The sequence below is a fragment of the Pleurodeles waltl genome, chromosome 10 (genome assembly GCF_031143425.1).
Source record: "Pleurodeles waltl isolate 20211129_DDA chromosome 10, aPleWal1.hap1.20221129, whole genome shotgun sequence".
NCBI lineage: Eukaryota > Metazoa > Chordata > Amphibia > Caudata > Salamandridae > Pleurodeles > Pleurodeles waltl.
This window is the reverse complement of record NC_090449.1, coordinates 1,035,129,808-1,035,142,645: the sequence shown is the minus strand read 5'-3', so window position 1 is coordinate 1,035,142,645 and position 12,838 is coordinate 1,035,129,808. Positions and strand designations below refer to the sequence as shown.

Genomic DNA, 12,838 nt, shown 5'->3' with positions numbered 1-12,838 from the left:
CCCACAGACGTACACCGGGCCCTTGCTGTCGCCTGTACTGTGCTGCATCCCACCGGTGCACTGCTTACAGCTGCCATGTTTGGAAATGGTCTTCAAATAATTCCAAGATAGCTGCCATTGTGTGTGTGTACACAAGGGCATCTATCATTCAATAGTCTTTTAACCCATTTCAGAATAGGAAGGACAGCCATCTTTGAATTCTTTTCTTTGAATGCTTTCTATCTTTCTGTGCATATGCATGCATGGCCAGCCATCTTTCAATGTCTTTCTAAAACATGATTACAAAAACATTTGATGAAAGCCCCCTGTGCATCTCTATGTGTGCAAGCACAGGTGACCATCTAAGAAACAATACATTTTTGAAAACACTAGCAAAGACAGTAGGCTGTCAAAAAACACGTTGCCTGCTTTGTTCTGAAATTCTCTCTGGTCACAGGCATATGCAGTGCAACATAATCCCTTCCTTACCTGTAACCTTTCCCCATCTCCGTAAATGTAAAAGTACAGGGCTGCTTTACTCAGTTGTTGAGTCTGACCACAGCATCCTGACCTTTTGCTTCAATGTAATTGATATAGTCTAATTTCAGGATTGTGAAAATAATAAAAGTAGTGTAATATATTCAGCATGAAATCCCTTGTTGGTTCCCAGGACCATCACTTGAGAATTTATCCCTTCAATTTAAAATAATATAATCTGTGATCCCAGTGCTTAAAATATCCTTCGTTTCTAGAGAATCTTCCTCAGTTGTAAGACTCCTGCATATATGTATTTAAGACTCTAAGGATGGCTCTGGCCTCTAAAACAATCACAGTGGATGGATTGTTTGTGCCTGTTTCTAGTGATTGCAACCATTTCCTTTGTTCAAGACGAAAATGTTCACCCACTCGTAGGTGTCATGCTTCATCATTAGGTTTCTCCTTACACCATTCACCAAGGTTCATGGTGCGGGCTGTGACTTCCCAGACGTGGATCAAGCTCTTTACAAGATCTCCTGGAGTGAAGACCTAATGTGAGCTGCAGGTGTGGGCGAGTTATACAGGTGCTGGTGTGAAGATAGCATTTGGATTAGCATTTGGATCAGGCACTTTACAAGCCCTCATTTGTCAACTTCCATAGCTAACAGTTATAGCTTTGGTAGCTGCATCCCTTCTCCTTTGTCATACATAATCATTATCAGACTCGTACTGCTCACACGGGCATTGCAGCATGTAGACTATGGAGTTCTAACAGTCTTGAATCTGATTGGGGCTATTCATGGGCCTTAATACACTACCAGTAATGCTGCACAACAATGTAAAGGTGAATTCAACAGGACAGCAAAATAGAAACAATGAGAAAATTATGCCAGACATAAACAACAAAATGCAAAAATTACCCTTGCAGAATATTTCTAAAAGTTCAGAAAAAACATAATCAGTGATCTTACACAAATACATTTTTTCAATCTTTCCGGTGAGAAAGGATGACGGATGTTTGCAGAAGCTAGATGCACGAAAGATATGAGATCAACTACATTCCGGAGGCTGAAGTACCTTTACAAGTTTCCATTTTTTTGGAGATGCTGGCAGCACTTCTTAAATTCTGGGAGAAATAAGCTTGGTCAGCTTTCTAATTTCGTTGTAGTACTCTTTGGATTTATTTACAAAAATCATTTATAAACAAGGGACATATGATTTGCTCTACTTGGGTTCAATCTGTCACACCTCTAGTTTAATCGAGGTAAGTTTCTTTTAAAAGGAGGAATAATTTTTTCCTGGATGATTTTATTTTACTTTGTGTTAGAATTCATTTTGAATTGCTTCGTTTCTTTTACACGTGTAAGTTTGAGCTTTTGTTGTCTCTGAACGCACTGTCTATCACATATGTTATCTTATGTATATTTGTTTAGGTAAAATAAGCCTGGTTCCACGCCATGGGCTTGCAGCTGGTTTCTTTCCCTAACTGGGGCACTGTATTCATTATAATTGTGTGTTCAAATAACTAACTGACCTCGGCTGTGGTATTTTGGGGAGGGAAAGGCTGATATCTATACCTTTGAACAACGTAATCCTTTGAAGGGTCTCAAGAATGTGGGGAGTCAGGCAGCTGCAGAAGGGAGGCAAGGACAAGACTGGGAATGGAACAAGTGTGTGGATACTGATTAACTCCTTAAAAATATCTGTATGACGTATATCATTAGTTACACATTTTATGTATCCTTTGATGTATGAGTATAAATATCACTGTTAAACGCTTTATGTCAGCACACTTTACTTCGGGCCTGGGATGCCAGTGGTAAACCTGTCCTCTTTGCTGCAGCAAAAATAAACAGACCTTTGGTCATTGATTTTTCACTCCGGCTCTCCGTGTCAAAACTCCTTTGTAAATGCATTTGTAAGTATCTGCAAATATGTGCATTTGACAATTTGGCGCCCGAACAGGGACCTTCCAGTGGATATCTTCAGTAGCTCTGTCACGAGACGTGCTGCCAGTGGGGGGACGCCGTTCCGGAGGTGTAGATTCCAGGGGCCCCTGCACAAAGACTTAGTTTCTGAAGCAGCTGCATCTTATCCACCGGGCAGGTTTCCCCCCGTTTTCTCATGATGTCCCAGCGAAGTCCCTGAAACATCGGTGTTTATCTTGACGGATTAGTCTGACACGGGCGGCCGGAGAGAAATCCAGGAAAAAGCAGATAGTCAGGTAAGACTGTTCCTCGCTGGCTATTTGGCTGCTTTAACTTGCATTTGAGAGAATAATTGTTTTTGGATAACTTATCATTTTTGGGAATGATTAGTTCTTGGTAAATTTGCATTTGTACAAGGTACCATTTGACAATTTGTATTACATGTGTTTTTCTTGTTTGAGTAATTTGCCCAGGCCTGGAGCAATTTGTAAGTTGGTAAATATTTGAAAAGGTTTTCTTTCGTGCACATTTGAAAAAGGGTTTTTTTTTTCGGTGCAGGTTGCATTTTGAAATTTGGTGCGTGTTGCATTTTGAACAAATTAAAAGGTTAGATATGGGAAATAAGAAATGTTGGCAAGGGTTATGTCTTTGTTTTCGCCGAAATCATGTGCCACGTTTAGATAAAAAGCAACCCATTCCAAAAGAGGGAACACCAGGGTGGGACATGTTAAAGGATTATGGTTTAGAGAATAATTTGTATAATAGTATATGGCGCAAATATACTAGACATTGTCCTGACCTCCAGTGGCCGGAGGATGGGTCTTTTGATTTAAAGAAACTAACCTACCTACAGGAATGTTTGTTTCATAAAAAGGCTAGACAACATATGTTTGAAGTATACAGAAAATGGGAAATTGAGGCCACCAAAAGAAAAACGAAGTCAGATAAACTGTTAGAGAAGGAGAACCGGAGAACCATCATGCAGAAAGCCGCCCTGTACCACCATTCCCAAACCCAGAAAAGAATTGAGTCTGAAGATAGAGTCCATAGGGCCCAGGTGGAGGGAAGTTATGTATCAAAGCCAACAGAACCCAAACATGCATTAGAGGAAGATGAGGTAATGCTACAGCTATTAGATAATAGCCCTACTGCACCTCCACCTTACACACCCCCTGCAGTAGCCCAACCTATCATGGGGGCACAGCAACAGCAGCAAGGGCAAGGGCACAATTTGGGAAATCCAGGTGCACCACTACAGCAGCATGTGCCACAGCCACCACAGCCTCTAGCTCAAGCCACCCACATAGCCCAAGTCCTAATCCCTCCGCCACCTGCCCCACCACTACCAGCCAACACTGCAAGGTTACCAATAATGTCCCCTGCCCCTAATACCCCAAATGGACAACGCCGACGGTGCACAGCCACTCACTCACTTTCACCCATATGGAGCACACCTATGAAGTCGATTTCGCCCCCTGGTACCCGCTCCACTATTGGGGATTGGGAAAAACGGGTTATCAAGGATCAGTCAGATAACTGGATGTCACATCTTATTTACACCCACACCGATATTATGGACACAATACAACAGATGTCACATTTTGGACAGCAATTAGCACTGTTGTATATGATTGAAAAATTGGAGAGGGATTGGAAGTCTTGCATTACAGATTCTACCCCTCTCCCTTATGAACAAGAATTAAACCAATTATGGCGGGACAGTAGGGCTTGTATTCTTGATAGTAGCAGCATAAATGAGGGAGTACGCATTTGTGTCATAGCCAGGGAAGATGTTCTAAATAGATATGACAAGGGGTACCCAATGAGGGAAGTGCACCCTGATATGCCCACTGCAGCTGCAGTCGCAGCAGCAGCTGCCGCCGGACAGCCAGCTCCCGTGCCGGTGGCCCAATTTGTTCATATACCATGGAAAAGGGAGGAGGTAATGGCTATAAAGAAAGACTTGCCAGACCCTCGAAAGAATCCAGCTGGATTCTATCGGGACCTTAGAACTGCCATTTCCACCACAACCATGACTCTCAAAGACATTGACTATTTTTTTGGTGTTTTATTGGGTCCTGAAGTTTGGCATAAAATTAGAAGAGTAGATGATGCACCTACTTTGGGAAATACATGGGGGGGTTTAGAAGCACATGAAGCACAAAGGGCACCAGGAACCCTGCCGCATCAGGATATTTTAGATTTACCTAATCGGATATTGACTAAGTTAGAAACTGTTATACCTCTTCAGACTGTGGATTGGGGAAAGCTTGCCACTTATAAACAGAAAATAGGTGAAGATGTCCCAGATTATTTTACTCGAATTGAACAAGCGTTCATAGATTTTAGCGGTCAAGACCTCGCCACCGTAACAGGTGTCACACTATTTGTAGAACGCTTTGTTAATGGCCTTCTACCTGAAATATCACAAAAATTAAAAGCAACAGAGAGTTCGTGGATGACGAAGGGACAGGCAGAGATTTTGCAGATGGCGCAATACTATGAGAGCAGGTACAAGGAAGAATTAGAAAAGAATGAGAAGTCAGTAAAAGAATTGAAGAAAAAGGCATTATTACAGCAGGCATACCCTCAGCGGGATGCAACCCCTCAGCAAAGGGGTGGCCCACCAAGGGGACGGGGAAGGGGTCGAGGCCGAGGTACATCTGCACCACCCCAAGACCGCCGATTAAATATCAACCAATGTGCCTACTGTAAGCAGGATGGACATTGGCGTGATACTTGCCCATTACTGGAAGGAAGGCAAAGTATGTCACTTCATAGAGGGAACGCGGCAGGTAATGCACGAGGACGAGGAAGAGGTAGAACTGATCAGAATTCGCAGAATGAGAATCAGGTCCCGCGTAACACTAATATTTTTGACAATGCATTTGAACGACAATATTATGCTGATGATTTCTTTTCTGAATCCTACAATTATTAGGACAGCCACAGACAGGGCCAGGGGCGAGTAAGTATTCCTGTAGATCAAAATGGTCCCTACATTGATGTAAAAATCGAAGGAGAGGGCCATAAGTTTCTTCTAGATACTGGTGCCACCAGAACATCTATTGCACATTCTGCAGTCCCCGGGGCTCCCCTGTCTGGGCTTCATACCACATCAATTGGGATTTCTGGAATCCCCGTGGTGAGCCCCATCTCAACACCTATGAGAGTAACTGTAGGCCCATTTACAGTACACACGCCACTCTCTTTAACATCAGGTTGCAATGAAAACTTGTTTGCATTAGATTTGTTAAAGAAATTAAATGCAGTTATTCACTGTTCAATGGATGGTGTCTATGTAACTATGGATAGTGTTTCCCCAACTCGGTGCATGTTCTCACAGGAATACGACTTACCCCCAGAGCTACAGGAAATAGACCCTCGCTTATGGGCCAAAGGCAAGAATGATGTAGGCATTATGGATATCGACCCTATTGTAATAAAAATCAAACCAGGTGCCCGGTTACCTCGTGTTCCTCAATACAAATTACCTAAATCAAGCGAAAAAGGGCTCAAGGCAGTCATATCTGATCTTGTGCATGCAGGTGTCATAAAGGAAATAGTGAGCAGCCCATGTAACAGTCCAATCCTTCCTGTTGTAAAGAAACGAAATGATGCTAATAGATTAGATGGTGAGCAATCATTTACTGATAACACAGTATATCGATTAGTTATTGATCTCCGAGAAATTAATAAAATAGTAATTCCCCAGTTTCCCGTGGTCCCAGACATGAATAGTCTTTTCACCATGATCCCACCCTCTGCGTGTTTTTTCACCGTAATCGATTTGAAGAATGCTTTCTTTAGCATTCCAATTGCCGAAGAATCTCAATATTTGTTTAGCTTTGCGATTTTTGGTAGATCATTCGCGATGACAAGAATTCCACAGGGCTTTGTTGAGTCCCCGAGCATATATAGTCAATGTCTTAAACGTCAATTAGACCAATTCGATCCACCTACAGGCTCTGCGTTGTTGCAGTACATTGATGATATTTTAATTGCCTCAGATTCCATGACACAATGTAAGACTGATACTGTTGCATTATTACATCATTTAGCACCTCTGGGCCATAAGGTGTCCCTTCCAAAATTGCAGTATTGTAGAGAGGAGGTCACCTATCTAGGACACCTCCTCTCTAAGGAGGGAAGGAGATTACATCCAGACAGAATTAAATTGGTTCATACAATGACTGCACCACGCACCCCTTCTGAAGTCCGAGCATTTTTGGGATTTACATCTTTTTGCAGACAGTGGATTCCAAATTTTTCACTTATAGCAAAACCATTGACTGCTCTGACACTTTCAGATGTGCCCTCTCCTGTACCTTGGACTGACAAATGTGAGGAGGCTTTTCAAGAATTAAAAAAGGCGATGTGCTCTGCTCCTGTATTGGGTAATCCGGATTACAGCAAACCATTTGTTTTATTTGTGCATGAAAAGCATGGCTGTACATTGTCTGTTTTGACACAGGCCCAAGGTGGGAGACAACGCCCTTGTGCATACTTCTCTTCCACCTTGGACACTGTGGCGCAAGCTTTGCCTACTTGTCTTAGAGGAGTGGCTTCTGCAGCAGCTGCGGTGAAACAAAGTGAAGGGTTTGTTGGTGGCAATCCGCTCACTGTGATGGTTCCTCATGCCGTTGATATTTTGTTAAACAAGACACAGACGCAGCACCTCACCAGTGCTCGTCTAACGGGTTACGAATTAACATTGTTCAGTCCAAATATTACTTTGAAGCGGTGCAATGTCTTGAACCCAGCTACGTTACTACCCCTCCCTCAGGACAATGTGGAATTTGATCATAATTGCATTTTTGCCACTGAGGAAGAAACTAAGGGACGGGTAGACTTGACAGACACTCCCCTATCTGACCCACAGGGAGAGCTGTTTGTAGATGGGTCTTGCTTCAAGTTACCAGATGGTACGACCACTGCAGCCTATGCCGTCACCACAGTCAAAACAGTGGTTGAATCTCATAGAATCCCGCAAAATTCGGCACAGGCTGCAGAATTAATTGCCCTCACCAGAGCTTGTGAAATAAGCGAACATCTTAGTGTTAACATCTACACTGATAGCCAATATGCGTTTGGAGTAGCTCATAATTTTGGGCGACTCTGGGCGAATAGAGGCTTTATCACGTCACATGGCACTACCATCCAGCATGGCAACTTGATTGTGACACTTTTGACTGCTCTCAGTCTGCCCCGTCAGGTCGCAATCATTAAGTGTAGTGCCCACAAAAAAATTACTGATGATATAGGACGAGGAAATGCTTTTGCAGATGCTACAGCGAAAGCAACAGCACGAGCACCATTTGACAATGCATATGTTGAGAGTAGCATCAAGGGAGAGCCCCAGTACGAAGTATTAGAAAATACCATGCAGTGTGTGAGAGATATTCAAGCAGAAGCAACAGCAGAGGAAAGGGAACAGTGGGAGAAGAACGGTAGACTAGACAGTGAGGGTTGTTACACAGATGACACAGACAGAAGAAGATGGATGTTACCTAATTGCTATGTACACGCTATGGTTACTATGGCCCACAGTCCTGCACACATCAGTGCCCAAGGCATCAAGACAACTTTGGACCATGTTTGGAGTAATCCTCTGATATCCAAAGCTGCTAATAACCTGGTTAAAAGTTGTATGGTGTGTGCAGTGCACAATGCAGGAAAAGGGACCCCTACGCCCCCTGGTCACTTTGCCCCTCCTGATCTCCCTTTTGAAGCTATACAGATGGATTTTATCCACATGGAACCGTGTAACAAACTGAAATACGTGTTAGTGGTAGTATGCATGTTTTCAAAATGGATAGAGGCCTACCCATTAAAAGACAATGGTGCTCTCTCTACCGCCAAAATATTACTAAAAGAATATTTTCCTAGATACGCCTTGCCACGATTAGTCTGGAGTGACAATGGCAGTCATTTTTCTAATGAGGTAATGGAGAAGGTCTGTACCGCCCTTAACATCAAACATCGATTTCATGCTGCAAATCACCCACAATCAGCGGGCCTTGTAGAAAGGTATAATTACACCTTGAAGAGCAAAATAGCTAAGATTTGTGCTGAGACCAACTTAAAATGGCCAGATGCTTTGCCCCTAGCATTAATGTCCATCAGGATGACTGCCAGTAGCAAGTCACGATTATCCCCCTATGAAGTTGTCATGGGGAGGCCAGCCAATATCTGGGGGGTACCACGACCAAAGAAGCTTTCTGAAGTGCAATATCCTTTGTTTGTAGATTACTGTAAACAATTGACTAAAGATTTGCGTTTGATCCACCAACAGGTCAAGGCCAGCCTACCGACTCCTCTTGAAGGCCCTGGTCACCCTTTTAAGCCAGGGGATTGGCTTATGACAAAGAATTTTCAAAGAACCAACAGTCTTCAGCCCAGGTGGCGGGGGCCAGCCCAGGTACTGCTTGCAACACAGACAGCGGTGAAAGTGGAAGGAAGGAAAAACTGGATACATGCTAGCCACTGTAAGCGTGCACCAATTCCACTACAGAGTACTCTAACAGCAGAATTACCATTGTCTCCTGATTACAGCGAAGTAGGGAGACAGGAAACACCTCCACAGGTTTCAAGTGCTATTTCTGCTCCTGCGGTGACACAGCAGCCCAGTGACGAAGAGTTGCTGTTTGAAGATCAACAAACTCATCGATACAACCTGCGTCCTCACCCATCCAAATGAACAGAATTTTGAAGGTGCGTAAGGTGGTGACCCCTACGAAAAGCTACATTTACATCACCCTGATAGCTCCTAGCTTGGAATTGCAAACTGAGGTCTCTTCTGAATGGCCAAGGAATCCTTTGCTCAGCAGAATACGGCACGCCTGCCTTTGTGAAATACAGTTCCCCGCTTTCACCGCCACCGGCATTTCCGATGCCATTGATGTACCAGCATTAAAACGAGCTATCCTCACTGTTGTTACGCACACTTTGGGCGACGAGGTTGTAAATGACTGTGATGACTAAAATTCCAGCATGAACACGGGTGACTAGCCTGTGCAACGACACCAGAACATTGGTCAGAACAATTGTCTCAACGAGAACACAAGTATAGTGGGATGCAGCTTGTGCAACGCTATTCAATCAGTGGGTAAATGGAGTTAACAGTTCTGTGACTGGCGAGAAAGAAAAAAAAAAAAAAAAAAACCAAGTACCAGTTCTACGGAAGCGGCCAGCCATTAGGGTTGGTGCGGTTTGTAGTCCCAGCGGTAAAAAAAAAAAGAAAGGTGCCCTTTTTCTGTTTAATACCCAAGCACATCACTAATCTGGTTGAAAATTGCTGGCCTCCGCCCTCATTTTGCTGAGACACTGAACGAAACTGACAAACTATACTGAAGACTAACTTTGAAGTATTGCGACTTACTCACTGGGAGTTGAGACTCACCAGGAGTTAAAACTTGAAAAGGAGAAGCTAAGGGACCTAGGATCAAGCCAACCTCTATTGTCCTGGACCAACCAGTGCAGCCTAACTGCTAGAGTGTAAAGCACGGCGGTGCTGAACCCTAGTGGGTGTGAACATTGAAGGAAAAATTTACTTATTTGTATCTATACGTATATGATTATTAGTATAGTGATATCAATATTTTGCATTTACATATTTGGTAATTGTGTGAGTATATTTTTGAACACGCGTAGGCGGTTGAGACGAGTAAAACGGTATCATAGAAAAGTTGTAGGACCAAGGAGAAGAGCACAATAAAATTATGAAGATATATCCATTTGGCAGGACAAATATCCCTCTAGAGAATAGGGAAGAGTGGCCTTATAACTATTTCTACAAAAACCATAATGAAGTACCTAGTGACCCTTATGTTAATATGTATAATGTCCAGTGGTGTTGCATCATTGTTGCAAAATCCTACCTTACATCCATTAATAAAGGTTCATGGAAAATTAGCGGAGACATTAAGTCTCACTGACTGTTGGATTTGCCGGCACTTGTCTAGACACCCCGAGGATCCTATAGGCCTTTATGAAGTACCAGTATCACCAAGCGAATATGAAAGAGGGGAAGTGTGTCTTGTACCAAATACCACTTGGAGATGTGACCAACAAGAATATCAATGGTACCCTAGGTGTGCGGTGCTCCCTAATACCCAGGCAGAATACAAGCTCTCCCCGATGCCTGGAGAGAATGCCACACTTAAAATGTTTCCCATATGTTTTGGTACCTATTTTTATGGGCAAAACCCAGAGGCAAAATACATGGGAAAGATCCCTCCTGAACAGTGTGTTTACACTTTGTTATTTGATATAAAAACAGGGAATTGGGATCTTGAAGGAGAGGAGAAAATAGACAGAAATTGGACAGCGTTAATTAATGGGACTCATCAAAATTACACTGTGAATTATTGGAACCTGACTGTGGGAGAAAATGAGATTCTAGTAGATCCAGAAGGATTGTTATATGATCCCTCCAGAGAACAAGATAGAAATGGGAAAAATTCACCTGTAATATTGTCCCGGGTTTTCCTTGGCCCCCTCTGGACGGCTAGATGTTCATATGTTGCACCCTGGGCAAATGTATCATTGCTAAATACAATCTGGGAAGATTACAAATATTGCAATAATTCTGAGCATGACACCCCAGAGGGTGTAGGATTGCCTCGAATAAAATACAGCATTATAAATTCACAAATCCAGGGAGGCATGTACTTCGTATGTGGAAGAACTGCATATAAAGTACTGCCTCTAAACTGGGAAGGGATATGTTCACTGGCATATTTGGCACCCAACATTACTGTGATATCAAATATATCATCTTCCCAGCCCCTTAACATGGGGAGTTTTGCACATAGGTACAAACGAGGGACACCCATACTGGAGGAGCGAAAGAACTGGGTATTTCAAGTATTACATGTTCTTATTCCCGGATTTGGAATTTTCGATTTGCAACTGGCAATGATGAATATGTCAGCTGAATTAGCCATTGCATTTAATGCCACCAGAGAGGCCATAGGAAGTATACAGGTAGAGATAAACTCTGCAGCCCAATTGGCGATACAAAATCGGCTTGCCCTAGACTTGATTACAGTACAACAAGGAGGAGTATGTGTTTTAATCCAACATCAGTACCAGCAAAAGTGCTGTTATTTCGTCAACAAGTCATCCGAGATAGAATTGGATATTGGGAAAATAAAAGAAGCAGTACAGGTATTTGAAAAGGGGGGCCAATATGAAGGAGGCGATTGGAGTTTATCATGGTTATGGTCTTGGTTTGGGGGGTGGGGCTGGTTGTTTAAAGACATACTTTTTATAATAATAGCTATTGTATTAAGTTGTTTATTAGTGCAGTGCTTACCTGCTCTCTGTTCCTGTTTAAAATTGTGTAAACTTCCGCCAGTGAAAATACTAGAAACCAATCGAGCTATGATGCAGAGAGAAGAGATAACTTCCCTAATGGCTATTGACCCCACTGTCCTCACTGCAGATACTGGTTGCTCATACCCATCGGTTGTTTATGTCCCCATGAATGCAAATTTCAATGAAGTGGGAGTAAAATTCAACATATATGAGGAAATTTAGAACTATTCAAACGTTTATTATGTTCAGAAGAAAAAAAACTCAAAAAGGGTCGATTGTTAGAATTCATTTTGAATTGCTTCGTTTCTTTTACACGTGTAAGTTTGAGCTTTTGTTGTCTCTGAACGCACTGTCTATCACATATGTTATCTTATGTATATTTGTTTAGGTAAAATAAGCCTGGTTCCACGCCATGGGCTTGCAGCTGGTTTCTTTCCCTAACTGGGGCACTGTATTCATTATAATTGTGTGTTCAAATAACTAACTGACCTCGGCTGTGGTATTTTGGGGAGGGAAAGGCTGATATCTATACCTTTGAACAACGTAATCCTTTGAAGGGTCTCAAGAATGTGGGGAGTCAGGCAGCTGCAGAAGGGAGGCAAGGACAAGACTGGGAATGGAACAAGTGTGTGGATACTGATTAACTCCTTAAAAATATCTGTATGACGTATATCATTAGTTACACATTTTATGTATCCTTTGATGTATGAGTATAAATATCACTGTTAAACGCTTTATGTCAGCACACTTTACTTCGGGCCTGGGATGCCAGTGGTAAACCTGTCCTCTTTGCTGCAGCAAAAATAAACAGACCTTTGGTCATTGATTTTTCACTCCGGCTCTCCGTGTCAAAACTCCTTTGTAAATGCATTTGTAAGTATCTGCAAATATGTGCATTTGACATTTGTAGTGTTGAAAGTTTGTTTAAAGCCTGAGTGAGTTATTAAGGCCCAGACTTATACTTTTTGCCACAAAACTGCGCAAGTGCAGTTTTGCAGCAAAAAGTATAGCGCCGGCTTGCGCCATTCCACAGTGCCAGACACGGGGCTAAACTTGGGCTAGCATTTTAGAAGAAGACGCTAGCCAGGTGTGGGTGGCGGTAGGGAAGGAGGGAGTTGTGCGCCAGAAAGTGG

General features: G+C 42.7%; 1 long non-coding RNA gene across 1 annotated transcript; it reads left to right on the top strand.

Annotated features, from left to right (window-relative positions):
• Positions 1-1,785: 1,785 nt before the first annotated feature.
• On the top strand, positions 1,786-12,538 carry LOC138262182 (uncharacterized). The gene is made up of 2 exons (XR_011199208.1): positions 1,786-2,680; positions 8,680-12,538. It is a non-coding gene; the product is annotated as an uncharacterized lncRNA (long non-coding RNA).
• The last annotated feature ends 300 nt before the right edge of the window (positions 12,539-12,838 follow it).